The sequence below is a fragment of the Passer montanus genome, unplaced genomic scaffold (genome assembly GCF_014805655.1).
Source record: "Passer montanus isolate IOZ18808 unplaced genomic scaffold, ASM1480565v1 scaffold13, whole genome shotgun sequence".
In the NCBI taxonomy this organism is placed as follows: Eukaryota; Metazoa; Chordata; class Aves; order Passeriformes; family Passeridae; genus Passer; species Passer montanus.
In genome coordinates, this window is record NW_024359832.1 from 1724636 (window position 1) to 1736875 (window position 12240).

Below are 12240 nucleotides of genomic sequence, written 5' to 3' on the forward strand. Positions count from 1 at the left end.
GAAAGACATGGAGAAGGCAGATATGGGAGTTGCCACGATGAGGCTTTCTAAGCTCCAGGGCAAAGCTGGGAAAGTGGGGTAGTATTACAGCAACTTCAATTATTTTGCATGTCATGCTGTAATTAGCATTCATGTAATGAATGGAAGCTTGTGCCCAAAGAGCTCTTAAGTGTGAGGTGTGAGGAGGGGTGAGCAGTGGCAGGAGTGACAACAATTCCCATGGGAAGACTTTGTGGGCAGCTGCTGGGGCAGCTGCTGCTGCATCTGGGCTCCTACCCCAAAGGGCTCCACAGGCTGTCCTTCTTGTGGTGGTGCTCCCAGGCTGGGCAAATGGAAAGCCAGCAACAAAACACATCCCCTGGGACCTCTGAACAACAGGCAGGCAGCTGGGTAGTGCTGAAATACAGATTTTGGGAGAAAGCTTTCTAAACTCAAAACATTTTACTGCTGGTTCCACATAGGATAGATCTTTTATATTTTACTTGTTTACTGGAGGTAAATTTATTGGAAGTGTCACAGTGTGAACACTGGTGTGCAACAACAACAGTGAAGGAAAAGCTGCAGGGCAAATAATTCAGGACAACTTTCCTACTCTGGTATGAACCAAACTGGTTTTGTCCTTGTCATCTTTCTTATTTTTATTATTCATCAGGCTTGGGGCCATGTTCTGCTCTGAGATGTAGCAAGAAAAAAAAAAGAATAAATTACCAAACCAAGTGTGGGCTAAACTGATGACAGATGATTTGCTCTGGATTCTTTATGCTGTGGTTAGGCTCAAGGTTCAGGTGTACTTCAGCAGAAACTGGCTTTTTGTATTTTGTTATCCAAGACACTCTGTTTCCCAGGCAAGGCACTCACTCCCAGAGAACTGCTGCACATTAACTGTATGGGCAGGGTGTGTGGGGACAGCCTCAGCCCAATAATCCTAGGACACTTCAGGATTATCCTCCAAGCTGCATCCCTGGTCAGGTCCTTATATCACTGCTATCCTAATTGCACTACAACCTCTGCTAAATTCTCCAAATCCAGTTGCTTTTCCAGGGAGCCTGGCCCAGGGCCTTTGGGCCCTGAGCCAAGAGCTCTTTAGGAGGCATCAGCCCTGCAGATGTATTTAGCTGTGCACCACGAGAGACAACCTCCCCAGTTAATAGGGCTCTCCTGCCCTAACAGCACATAAGCTGGAGCCCCGGGAGAGCCCTCTGCCCCCAGGGTCCCTCCCAAAACCTTGTTTCTCCAGGATGTCTGCAAAGTTATAGGGACAGTGTTAGGATATACCGTTACAGGTTCAGGATTAGTTTTACAGTCTGACAGTCACCAAAAGCCAGAAATTTTGGTGGCAGTTGATATCTATTGCAGACTTCCACTGGTGAGCTATTAAGTGTGGAATTGGTGAAGGCTTATTAAGCATCTCAGGAAGTTCAGTGGACAGTTTGCCCCTGAAACACCTTCTCACATAGTAGATCAAACTCTCCCTGGGAATGAATGAGACTTTATTTCAATTTATTACACTTTTCTCTCTGCGTAAATCTGTAGTTAGTTTAATCATCTATAATTTAGGGTATTCTTGTCATAGTTGAAAACATGTCTGAATATGGCAAGATTCATTTACAGATTTCAGTGTGGGATTATATTTGAAGGATGGAAAATTCCTTATGTTCCTCTCATAAATTAGATAGTGCTCAATTTCTATTCCTTTTTTAACTGCTGACCCTCTCCAAAAGGGCAAAGGGTGTGAGAGAGATGCCTGCCAGAATCAGCTATGGAGCATCATGCCTCCAGGTGTGCCAGAGCCCCTTATCACCTCAGGCTCAAATGTTTTGCTGCTGTACACAGCTGTGTTACCTTTGCATAATTTATGGGTGAGTGCATTGACTTCCCCTCTTTCTTGGAAAGATGAGTACGAATTTAAATGACTCATGCTAGATGATAAACTACAGCAGAGCTGGTCCAAAGGGAGTTCTATTTCTAAAAGTATCTTTGGGTGCTTAAGGTGATGGGCATCACTTGTAGAGTCACCACTTCATATGTATCATATTTAGGCTGCTTGAAGTAATACATTATCACACTCAACCATTTGCACCAGTGAGGGAGGCAAAATTTAAAATCCTGTGTGTGAGAAGCTTGTGGCACAGCGAGTTGCAGGGAGGTAGTTTATAATAGTCACCTTCAAAGACAAATTCTATTTGTCTAGATAGGAGAAAAATCCTATAACTAGCTAGGAAAAAAAATAATCACAAGGAAAATTAAGAAAATAACAGTTCTTAAGTCAACCTGACCTTTGTTCTTCACTTGAGGAAAATATCTGAAAGAAACTTGGCCTTTAGAGCTGTAAGAAAATGGGCTATTGGAGGAGTGTGCAGATGAACTTGTTATCTGCCATTCTGGTTAATGATACACGACTGCTAATGCCACTTGCACAGGATAACAAAAGAGCCATCTCAGCCAAGTAAAGAGGGATTAAATTGGCCCATCCTACACTCCTACTCATTCCATCGTTAAATATTTAGCAGTTTGGTTGAGTGTCATAAAAGTGGAGAACATTAGTCTGAGGACTCTAATTATAGTTTTGAGCTATTCTTTAGTGTTCTGCAGTTCCAGTATCAAGAACTTAAATAGTTTAAAATGTTAATGGATTATTACTAACATTTCAATGTGTGTTGTTGATATCATTAAATAAACAAATTCAAAGCAGGCTGGAAATTGGTATTATTTCTATTTAGATCCACTATTAGTACTGCTAAATCCTACAGGCAGGCATATTGACAGTCACTTCAATGCTTGTGCTGCCATACCTGCTTTATAAATATTCTTCTAACCAGTCAAGGTGAGGCACATATACTTTTCCTTGGAAATTAACTGAAAGCCAGCATGAAGCCTTGCAGGATACAATTTTCTGACATTTAGTCAGAAAGGAGAAGAAAAGCAAGGTTTGCTGGAGATCAAGAGAAGCTGCCCAGGCAACACAGAATTACTCTCCTTTAAAGAATCTTCTCTCAGCATGACATAGGCAGTGGAGGTTGAGGTCCTCCAGTGTCCCCATTCACACGCTGATGAACATGAAGTATCTCCTGAAGCACCAAGGTACCAGGAGAGCAGTGTGGTGACCTAATCCCTGCAGCACAGGAGCTGGTACATCTTGGTCTTGTCCTGGTGACCAGCAAAAGCAGTTAATTTCTTAGCTGTGAGAAGGAGGGGGACTTACTGTGCAAATTCATCTGCTACTGTTTTCTTATGCAGAAAACAGTTGCTGATGTTGGACTCCATTGGTTATTTAACAACAAATTCACTCCTTTAATCCGAATGCTTCATCTCTCACTATGCTTAATTTCTATTGCTAGCATTCCATGTACCTGTGGATTTTAGCTCCATTTTTTAAAATCATCTTTCTACAGTCCAGAGCATTGTCTCATGTAGCTGGCATCATCATGTCAATTGATGTCCTTGAAAATGATATGGTGTGAAAGTGCAAGTTTCCTTAGCAGTATTAAAAAATCCCCACTTTTGCTTTGACACTGGTCTACATTTGGATCTGGTATAAAGATAGAAAAAACAGATATTGGGGTACCACACTGACTCCATGCATAAATTTAGACTGATGGCTCAAGTTTTTTCTTATTATAATGTTTTTGTTTTCAATAAAAATGCAGCCTTCTTGAAGTCAGAGATTTTCACACTCTGCTGTTTTAAACATTCTTACCTAAAACCTGTGTTCTTTCTTTTCTTAACATTTATTCACAGAATTCACAGAATGACTAGGTTAGAAGAGATCTTAAAGGTCATTGAGTCCAACCCATGCCCTAACACCTCAACTAAACCATGGCACTGAGTGCCACATCCAATCTTTTTTTAAACACGTCCAGGGATGGTGACTCCACCACCTCCCCGAGCAGGCCATCAGTCAGGTCATCACTCTTTCAGTGAAAAACTTTTTCCTAATATCCAACCTATATTTCCCTTGATGCAGCTTGAGACAGTGTTATCAGTTATTTCACTGTTCATCAGTAAAGATGAACAAATTGCTGAGGTTTTCCTACATCTGCCTGATTGGATGGGGTGATTGGAGGGTGCAGCAAGGAAATGTGTAAAATTAATTCAAGGTCACAAGTTTGGAAAAAAACCCAAGGATATCTCATATTTCTCCTTCCCAAAAGTGATTTCCCTTTCTTAAAATTCATTTGGATTTAGTAAAAAAAAAAAAAAAAAAATTAAAGTATAAGCAATCAGTAAAGATGAACAAATTGCTAGGTTTTCCCACATCTGCCTGATTGGATGGGGTGATTGGAGGGTGCAGCAAGGAAATGTGTAAAATTAATTCAAGGTCACAAGTTTGGAAAAAAACCCAAGGATATCTCATATTTCTCCTTCCCAAAAGTGATTTCCCTTTCTTAAAATTCATTTGGATTTAGTAAAATAAAAAAAAAATAATTAAGGTATAAGCAATTAAAAAAATTAATCAGACACATTTTTAAAGTTCGCTGACTTGCTTCCTTAGGAGTATCTTGAGAATGTGAAAGAAAAAGTACTGGCCTGTAATAGGTGTATGTGATGTTTCTCTAGATTGAAATCAAGAGCTCACACTTCTTGAACATTATTTGAATACGTATTGTTATAACCCCAATTTCCAACCATTAGTCCCCACAGGTATTACATATCTGAAAATACAACTGAAGTATAAAAGCTCATTTTAAACTCCTACATCACAAGCCTACTTCTTTCTAAATGGCTGGAACACAGAATTATGTTCAAGTTCCTCGGGTTTGGACTGCAATCATCCCACTGTCTCCTTGACAACGCGAGGAACATCAAGCAATTCAGAAAAGGAGAGCCACAGTGGAAAAGGTTGCAGCCCTTATAAAAGACATTTCAAAGACTTAGATCTGCCCAGAGAAGAGACGCCAACTCATGCTTGACTTTTAGTATCAGCTGACTTCAGGGACATTATTTTTCAAATTTTTTTTTTTTTTTGTGGGATGGAGATGATGTACAAGTAACCTGATCACCCCATATGTCTGCAGCAGCAAAAGAAGAAAGATGTGCTTTTACATTGTCACTGCAAGATGAAGAAATACTTAGAAGTCCAGAAAAGGAAGCAGGGCATGGCATTGTGTGCTTCAATGATAACAGAAGCAGTCTGGGCAATTAGGCTGGGGTATGTTTCCATGTAATTTCTGTGGGATTTCACTTTCATCAGTGAAAAATAGTACTTTTTATTTGAGTTTGGTTATCATGTTGCATGATTCTGCACATGGTGATGACAGCATAATGAAAAGCTGATTTCATAATACAGGGCAGTTCATTCTGTGGCTGCCCCTGCCCTCACATACGTGCCCAGGACTTTGTTCAGCTTTGAGTCACATGCTGTAAATTCCAGTTTAAGGTGTCAGAGCTGGTGCTGGACACTACGGAAAGACAATATTGATGCTTCATTGTTTTGCTGCATCAGCTCCAAAATTTCTGCTGCTATTTGGGAGGAAGATGGAGAAAAACTTCTATATTCAGCACAGAATATTGTGTAATATTCTATGTACAAAATTCTACAAAATATCTGTTCTACCAAAAAAAAAAAGGTACAAAAATTCTATATACAGCATTAAATATTGTATATCAATACAGAGAAAAACTCTGCATAGATTATTATATATGGAGTTCAGCCCTAAGCCACCAGGCAGTAAGATTACTTGGAGCTAAACTTCAGCTAGTGTGATTTCATATAAGTCCCCCGAAACCTGTTCTTAGCATAACAGTGTGGTTCATGCCAACAGAGCACCTGATTTTTTTTTCCTTTTAATATTTTCAAAAATCAGAAGCTGTCTCTAGATTCAAAGCATTTGTCACAAGGAACTAACACCAGGACCTGTCAGGTCATGTATATCTAGCAAAATGTCTAGTGAAATGTTAGCTCTCCAACCTTGACATACACTGCAGCTGTAGCTTTAGAACAAAAATTTCCAGAACAGAATATGTTAACAATAGGCTCAGTCTCAGTTTAAAGTTATTGCAGCTCCATTAGTTCTCTGCTTCACATGTGACAAACCAGCAGTAGATGCTCTTTCACAAGGGACTGACAGACTGATAAACCACCCTATGTACTCTATACCTGCCATTCAAGTGGAAATTGTATTTCCATTTAAAAGTCTATTACTGTATTAGAGCGCAATAAATGCGTTTTCATTAGTTGTCATCCCCGGTCTCTGTCTTTCACTTCTAATGGGTTTTCTTTGGTGACATTTTTTCTTGTCAGGGAAAGGTCGTGACATTTCAAGGTGTTCACTCCCTGAAGCATGACTCCTTGAAGTAATGAGATGCAGCTGACCTGTCAGTAAAAATCTGCCACAGTGAAAACAAGCCTGGTAAAAACAGAGCTCAGAAGCATCAGCTCATGGTCACTCCTGATGGGAGTGATGCGAGCTGATGGGAGCTGATGGCTGCCCATGTTCTCTGTGTTATTACAAGACTGCCCAGAAAGGACAAAACCCCAGGATTATGTGTCACTGAGTGCTGTTAGTATTTGAATCTCTGTTTTCAAGCATCCCATTAATTTGCATGGTGATTCAAGCTCAGGCAAACTTTGTTTTGTTTAAAACTTAAATCATGTTAATTTTAAATGTCAAAAATTGTTGTAAAGCAATTTTGGTCCCTTAATGAGTATAAATAGATTTCAGACTGCATATGTTAGTTGGGAGTTGCCTGACTGAAATTCTTAGGCCTTTTTGTGGTTGCTGTTACTCAGAAGCACAACACTGAGGACTTTAATCTCAAAGGGAAATCTCTTTAATGCTGTAATCTCAAAAGGAAGTCTCTTTAATGCTGGCATCTCCAGAATGTAAATCAAAAGTAGATTTGGGCCTGACTGAAAAAGTTGGTTGTTTTCTGCCCCAATTTTCTTATTGCAGAAAAGTTGTATGTAGTTTTCATTTTTATTTAAGAGTGCTTTGCATTCTCTTTTCACCTGGGAAGGACTACATTACATTATTCTACAAAAACATGCTCAGCCCAGGGCGAGACTGAAAATAACCTTTACATGTCCCCTTTGTTCCAATGCATGCAGAAATTATAAACTATCTTCTGGAGAGAGAAGTGTGGTCTAGCCCTTTTAACCCCTGCACAACCTCCTTTCTAGCAATATTTGTCAAATAATTCTTTCTGACAATTTCATGTCTCCTCAAGAAAAGACACAACTTGACCTAGTATATATTTTTGCCTATTATGCAGTACTATGTATTTCAGCCTTCCATTTTAGGGGCTGTGCTTTAGGCTGATAATTTTTCTTTTCATAAGCTGATGTCAGTTTTCAGCCCATTTGAAAAATATTTCTGTATTTTTAAGCATGAACTTCTTGAATTTATTTATTATTTTTACTGGACTTCCTAACTTTTTAATTTTATTGGAGTTGTTCTGTCATATTTGATTTCTGCAGCATTCATTGATCATATTCACCAACAGAAACAAATAATCGTTTATTTAAAATCTCATGTCATCAGTAAAACTGGAGGGTTTTAATAGATGATGTGTATATATCAAGAGTTCTTTTGTCTGGGAAGACAGCAATATGAAATCAGAATTAGAAGAATTTAAGAATGAAAATCTCATAAGTGTAGACTGATTTTCCCCTGAAGAATATGACAGTGTCATGCTCCTCCTTAAAGACAATTAAAACTACTTTGTCCTAAACTTCTAAGTGTGTTTAAAAAATCCTCCAAAACCAAAACCATGTCTTTCACCTGGCATTAATCCATTTTTAACCTATTACAGTATGTTAAAGTATTAAGTTACAGTATTTTTACAGCCCTTGTGGGGTCAATTCCATTATGAGAATAAGAAATAATGATTCTACTCACTCCAGGGCTGTCATTTGAGAGGGAGAGTGCAAGAGTGGTGCAGAGAGTTGGGTTTTATTTGCTGTTATGGGGAGAGCTGCCACTCATAGTAGTAGTAATACCTGTATTATTCATCATTTGCAAATGTTTCTTCCTGATATATAGCATTTTTATAAGGAAAGTCACCTTCAGTTTTTCCTGGAAGTAACTGCATGATACATCATGTACTACGAGCAGCCAGATTTATAATGAGAGGGTTTTCAACAAAATCTGGAAAGAGTGAGCAAGGATGCTGAACAGATCATCAGCGATATATTTCATCAATCTGCACAGAAAACTATCCCATTTCTAAGATAATAAAGAATGTGATGTGTAGAAAATGTTTTAGTATTTCCTAAGTTGGAGTTTATTATTGTAAAGCTGCTGAAAAGTTCACATCTGATCATGGTGTCTCAGATTAGACAGGTAAGACACCTTACAAAACCCTCCTTATAGACTCCAAAAACGCTAAAACTGAGAAAAGAGAAATCTCTTGAGTTTTGAGGGCAAAGACTCTACTGGTGGGTTTTGGCATTCTTCTGCATTCAGTGGTTGCTACAATGAAAAAAAAATTATTGCAGACTCTGTACAGAAATAATATCCTGCACAGTAAGGTGCCTTGCTGATTAACCCACAGTAAGACCATCTTTGTGGTGCTAGGATAAGAATGAAGGGGTTGGTAAAATTGAGGTTTTGTCTATGATTATTTTGACATAATATCTATGAATTTTCTTCGGCTTTCTGCTCTATTAATAAATACGATTTCTAAGTAAACCTGACAGGAGCCAAGTGCTCTGGTCCTAGGAAGACAGTGAGCAGATAAACAGGACAAACAACAGAGCACTGAGATCCCATTGCTTCACAGTTTGGGCTGAGAATCTCTGAACGATTCAAACTGGAAGACAGAGGATTTTAGTCTGTTCTTCCAAATTATTTGCTTATGATCTTTTCCTTCAAACTTTCAAGCAAGTGCTTACATGCTGCATCCATGCAAAGAAATTTCCTGCAGCTGGCATTAGTTGTACCTCACTAGGAAGCTGGGAGGAAACTTTTGGTGAAATACTAGAGTTTAGACAGTGTACCAAATTTAGCCCTGGATTAATTTTTTTTTTTTAGGCCAATGACAATTCAAAACTTTTGGCAAAATATGAACTTTATAAACTAAATTTTCAGGATTCCTTCCTTTCTGCTGGATTTACGTGCATATTGTGAAAAAATCACACAAAATCATTGTGAGGTCATGATATGGGGTTTTCTCTCACTACAACAGAAATAATCCCATTGTAAAACCAACTCATCTCACAGGGGTGTGGAAGACAAAATTACATTTTCTAAGTGTCATTACTCATCTACCTTCACTCCTCTATTTTCTTGCTTAAGGTCTTTTTAGTTAATAAAACCTGTAGATACTGAAAGCAATATTGAGGAGAGAAAAGTAAGATGAGAGTATCTTGAAGACTAGACTATTTCAAAAATATTCATGCAACCTTACTTCTTACATAGTAATTATAGTAGATAATTATCACTTTCCTTTGAACAGAAATTTATATTATTTTACAATCATCAGGACTTCATAAAACAATAATCTCCTCTGTTTACAGTCTCTTCTTTGTATAGAATAAATAGTGAATGCTGGTGGAAAATATGGAAAATGGTGAGAGTTTGATGGAGAAAGGCTTATCGTCTGTGACCTGTTCCACTTCTAAAACAAACTCAAGTCCATAAAAATTACACATTTCTTCTGGGTATTCACAGGTAGCCACCATTTGGAAAGATTATCACATTTTTCCTGAATTTAGTTACTGTCATCAGATTTTCTTCAGTCATTAAAGGGTTCAGTCATCTCTCTTTTACACAAGGAATTTTTAATGCAAAATATTCTGTAAGTCTTGAAGAGAGCCCTGAACACTTGCTGCAATCAGTCCCATCACTGTTCCCTAGTGGAGTCTCATTGCACAGGGGCTGGGTTTTCTCTCCTCATTTCCAGTAGTTCAGGCAAGATCTAGTTCATTAGAGGGTCATTTATGTTTTACTTATTCATAAACTAAGAGCTGAGGCATCATCTTAGCTAAAATAAAAAAGGAATTTTTTGAGAAAATACAGGGTCTATCATGCCCAATATGACTTGGGTTTTGTTGTTTGTTTTCTATTTGTAGGGAGACATCCCTAAAGACTACTACTGAGTGATTATCTCTTTGTGTTAGGCCAACACTGTAATAAAAGCCCATTTAGAGATGCTTATTCTTGAATTGAGACTCCAGTGACTTTTCTTTATGGATATTTTTTCTGTTCTGACACAAACTCTATATTCATTATTAGCAATAAAAAGAGAAAATACCTTGAAGGAGCACAGTATCTGAGAAGCCATTAATTAATTTTTGAGACTTGCCTACACAAAATTTAATTCTCTAGAACATAAACAAGTAAGAGCAAAATCCATGTAAACAACTTGCCCATTGTACAGAAGGATTAACAAGTTATTAATGGACCCATCTGAAGTTTTGGGAAACACCACCATGCTTGCACACAGAGAGCCATTCCAAGCACTCTCTAGTAAGTTTGGAATACATTGGTGAAGAAAGTGCAGTATGGATAAAGGCACTCTTAGTGCTTGCATTCAGATGTAGGAGGAATGATTTCTCCTAGTTTTTATTACATTGAAGTAGTAGAAAAAGCAGCATGCATTGCCCTCTTCGCAGGCAGCGTGAGCGTGTATGCAGTGAGTGGATCCAGTGACGCACCTCCTGACCCTGCCTTTGCACAGACAAAGATGATGGTTTCACATACTCAGCTCTTTGATTTCCTTTCCACTAGCCATAATTAACATTTATTCAAGCAGCATTAGGAAGAACATAAATATTTCAAAGAAGCTAATTACAGCATCCAAAACATCCTCCAAGCTATTCGTTTAATGAGGATGTGTTTTGTTCCTGCAATAGTGTAACATTAATTTCATCAAGCTATTAAACAAAACAAAACCAGATACAATAGAGAAAGATGTATTTTTTTCTCCTGTTTACAAGAATACTTACTTGAATTTCAGTGAGTTCCTCGAATAAGGATGACTGTCATAAACCATACAAGCTTCCTATAAACTCAGATTTAAGCTTGGTGAACTTGCTCCGTCAAAATCTTCACCAATTTCAGTGGAAATATTATCTTGGTATAATATATAGTCTGAGCTTAGTGCAAATGTACATTTTTGTTAGAAGTTATATTGTTTTTCTAGTATATTACAAGGAGGATTATAACTATGCCCAAATTAGATTACCTTACCCATGTATCAGGAAATGCAAAACTACACAGATGCTTTTAGTAAAAAGGAATAGTCTAAAATGAAATGGAGTTCCTACTGGGTTGGAAGTACTGGAGGAGTGCAGCATTAGGATTCAGGCACTGCAACACATGGCACAAATAGGATTGAATGTGTAATGGCTACTGCTTTTGCCCATTAGCAGGAATCTGCTGAAAACAAAATTCACATTTCAGATGAAGGATTTTCAAGCAATACAAATCCAAGCAAGACAGAAATATCAGGTTTTTAATGGTAGATGGAAGGCCAGAAATTTTCTACCTGGAAATTTTTTCTCATAATCTTCAAAATCTCCTGATAAGTTTTTGTGCAAGTGGGCTCAGCAAAATTTTTCAGTTTCCAGTACTAACACACACTGTGCAAAAATGCAGCTTCTGGGCTAATCAGAACCCTTTCACCTGAAACTAAAGTTTAATTCAAGATGTATATTTTTTTCAGTATTCTTAAAACACTCTGCACCATTCAACAGGTGCAGAATATTTACAGGTATCCAGCGCTCAGTTAATAATAGATTGTAATTTATTTTATTTCACCACCTATTAAATATTTAACAAGACTGTAATAATTAAAATGCATAACAAATTAAATCTTTCCTTAGGCTAAAGCTTGGGACACTGATTCATGCAGTTGAATCAAGATAGATTAGGGAGATACCTTTCAGCACTAATGACTCCCCATTTATGATAATTTTTTCAAATAAATGTGCTCTGCTTTTATTAGTGAAAAACCAGAACTAAATACAATGCCTCAATTAAGACTGTTTTAAAAAAAAACTCTTTTAATTAGGTAGATATAAATACAAAATACATACAAAATACAGGCTTCTTCAGTTGATATACTGGTCTGATAAGTGGCTCTCCATTGACATGAGGATTAGCTCTGCCCGCAGACATATAAAGGAAAGCTTTGCTACTGAATCTGATAAAGAAGATGCTTCTATTACTAAAAGAATTTTACAGCATCTTAGCATGCTGCTTGGCAAAGCTTTCACAATTTTGATGACCTATCAAAGTGTCCAGGGTGGCAGAGCCCATTTTGTTTCACATACATCTGGTAAAGGTGAAGGCAAAG